A 3,752-nucleotide genomic window follows, 5' to 3' on the forward strand; every position below is an offset into this window, starting at 1 on the left:
GCAGCAGCTGCTAACTGCCTTTTGGCGGTAGACGGTGTAGCATGAGTGATAGCCGTGGGGCTGGCAGCCGTAGTGCTGCATTGCACCAGCCCCTTGCAGGCGATGGTATATTATGACTGGTACCTGTCGTCGTCGTACTGGTATGGCTGTCAATCATGGCCACCTGGGCAGACATGCTACTGTTTCGATGATGACGGTTACCAGTCATAATATACTATTTTCTGCCAATTGCCCAATATTGTCTGCTAAGCACCCAGAAGAGGCCGAGGGCGATGCTGGGTGCTGGCGGACGTGGGGCTGGCAGACGTGGGGCTGCATTGCTACACAGCAGCAGCCCCTTGCCTTTTGGCAGATGATGGCATATTATGATTGGTATCCATCGTCATCGTACTGGTATGGCTGTCACTCATGCTGCAGCGTCGGCTGCCACCTTAAGATGTAAAAAATAGATTTGTTCTGTGTTCATTTGCTTCCCCTTCCTCCGTGAAATCAACGGCCTGCTAAGCCCAGGGTTTCCAGTTGTCGGAGAAAAACTGAGTTCTCACTATTTTTGTTTAGGTGCAGCAAGTCAGACTCTTTATTAACTCTCACATGTGCAGAGGGAGAGAGCTAAGCAGGTCTCTCTCTGGTAACTAATTACAGCAAGCATTTATACCTTTCATTACAGAAATAATGAGGGACAGCTGCATTTTGTTTATACATAGGCCATCTTGATATCTCATTTCCTTACTTGTTTTGACTCTTGCCTACATACAATTAGTTTCTATACCTTATCTACACAAGGTCTTCTACACCTTATCTATACTGAGGTCACAATGACTTCTTACACAACTCTTTCTCACCCGTCTCACACAATCCTCACACAATCCTCGCTTCTACAAATCTCGCGTTATCAGGGTTATCAGGGTCACAGCTAGCTTGACTCTTGCTAACAAAGACTGTCTCTTGCTAACGAAGCCTGACTCTTGCTAACAACCATCATGCATTGCAGTTCCCTTCTGTCAGTTCTTTTCTCTGCTTCCACATTACTGTTTCAGGCCCTCAAAAGGGCCTTATACCACCAAGTACAAATATTTTCCCCCAGCTTCTCTCAATTCACTGGCTTTTGGAACCCATGTCCCTTGTCTAGCAAGTGCTACTTAGGTGATGGTGAGTCCCTCTGTCATAAAACTGTTCCTTGATTCACATAATCAGGGTAACAACACTTTATTCTTCCTGCCCCAATAACAGAGAAACTGGGGATCCCACAGCAGCCAAAGTGACCATTTGGGCAGCTGTGGGCTCATGCTAGGCGGGGTGGGTGTGCCTGTGCAAACAAGACCAGCCCCTGAAGTTGTTTTCTACAACTTGCCACAATTCACCACCAGAAGTCATGGTAGAGCTCATCCTGACTCTGCTTACACAAGAAATGCTGTTCCCTGTTCAGGACACTGGAGCATGTTCAATAACAGCAAAGTAGCAAATTTTGATGGGAAGCAGATTCTGATCCAGTGGAATCACCTGTGAGCAGCAGCCCAACACCTCTGTTCTGTCCCCTGCCTGCAACACCCATCTTGGGAAGGGTGAGCGGGGACCACACTGCAACCCTCCAGGATCCAGACTGGGGAATGGGGGAGGGAAAGGACACACACACACACACTGGCAGTGGCAGGGGGAGTTCAGACATCAAACAACCGAAAAACACAATATAATCTTAAAACAAAACAAACCATGATGTCGGGGTTAATTTCATGATCCCTTTTGGGGCAGGGAAGAGGCTGACTCATGAAAAGCCCCACAGGGGCCACTGAAACAGGGGAGCAACTTTGGCTCAATCTCAGGACTTCAACAGCCTGTGCTGAGCTCTGCACCAGCCCCTGCAACCACTGAATAAGGGAGTCACAAAGGGCCTCTCCTCTATCCCTTTGCCAGCATGAATGAACCTGACCCATTGAGCCAACCAGCTCCTGCCTCAGTTTCCACATCTATAAAATAAATGTATTTGTATTCCTATTACAGTCTATGGAGGACGAGGGCCCCATTGTTCTGATCTCTGCACAGACACTGAATAAATAGCCCCAAAGAGCTCACAGTACAGGGCCCTGATCCTGCCAGGAGTCAAAGGTTCAGTCACGTCAAAGGATCCAATGTGTGTAAAGCTACTTTGCACTGGAGTCTTGGCAGGATCTGGGTCTAGGGGTATGTCTACACTACAGGATTACTCTGAATTTACAGAATTCGATTTTTGACAACCGATTTTATAAAGTCGAGTCTATGCAGCCACACTAAGCACATTAATTCGGCAGTGTGCGTCCATGTACTGAGGCTAGTGATGACGTCCAGAGCGTTGCACTGTGGGTAGCTATCCCATAGCTCCCGCAGTCTCCTCTGCCCATTGGAATTCTGGGTTGAGATCCCAATGCATGATGGGGCCAAAAACATTGTCGCGGGTGGTTCTGGGTACATCCTCCCCCTCCCTCCAGGAAAGCAACGGCAGACAACCGTTTCGTGCCTTTTTCCTGGGTGAACAGTGCAGACGCCATACCACGGCAAGCATGGAGCCCGCTCAGCTCAAGACAGCAGTCATGAACATTGTAAACACCTCGCGTCCGTGCAGTTTATGCTGAACCAGAACCTGCAAAACCAGGCAAGGAGGAGGCAGTGACTGCAGCACGGCAACGAGAGTGATGAGGACATGGACACGGAATTCTATCAAACCGCGGGCCCTGGCGCTTTGGAGATCATGCTGTTAATGGGGCAGGTTCTAGCCATGGAACGCCGATTCTGGGCCCGGGAAACAAGCACAGACTGGTGGGACCGCATAGTGTTGCAGATCTGGGATGATTCCCAGTGTCTGCAAAACTTTCGCATGCTTAAGGGCATTTTCATAGAACTTTGTGACTTGCTTTCCCCTGCCATGAAGTGCCAGAATACCAAGATGAGAGCAGCCCTCACAATTGAGAAGTGAGTGGCGATAGCCCTGTGGAAGCTTGCAATGCCAGACAGCTACCGGTCAATTGGGAATCAATTAGGAATGGGCAAACCTACTGTGGGAGCTGCTGTGATGCAAGTAGCCAAAGCAATCACTGAGCTGCTGCTACCAAAGGTAGTGACTCTGGGAAATGTGCAGCTCATAGTGGATGGCTTTGCTGCAATGGGATTCCCTAACTATGGTGGGGCGATAGATGGAACCCATATCCCTATCTTGGCACCAGAGCACCAGGGCAGCCAGTACATAAACCGCAAGGGGTACTTGTCAATGGTGCTGCAAGCACTGGTGGATCACAAGGGACATCTCACCAACATCAACTTGGGATGGCCGGGAAGAGTCCATGACGCTCACGTCTTCAGGAACACTAATCTGTTGGAATGGTTGCAGCAGGGGATTTACTTCCCAGACCAGAGAATAACCATTGGAGATGTTGAAATGCTTATAGTTATCCTTGGGGACCCAGCCTACCCCTTAATGCCAAGGTCATGAAGCTATACACAGGTAGCCTGGACAGTAGTCAGGAGCTGAGCAAGTGCAGAATGGTGGAAGAATGTGCATTTGGATGTTTAAAGGGTCCCTGGTGCATATTACTGACTCGCTCAAACCTCAGCCAAACCAATATTCCCATTGTTATTGCTGCTTGCTGTTTGCTCCACAATCTCTGTGAGAGTAAGGGGGAGACTTTATGGCGGGGTGGGAGGCTGAGGCAAATTGCCTGGCTGCTGATTATGTGCAGCGAGACACCAGGGCAATTAGAAGAGCACACCAGGAAGAGCTGCAG

This window comes from Trachemys scripta, chromosome 14 (assembly GCF_013100865.1).
Source record: "Trachemys scripta elegans isolate TJP31775 chromosome 14, CAS_Tse_1.0, whole genome shotgun sequence".
NCBI classification, from domain to species: domain Eukaryota; kingdom Metazoa; phylum Chordata; order Testudines; family Emydidae; genus Trachemys; species Trachemys scripta.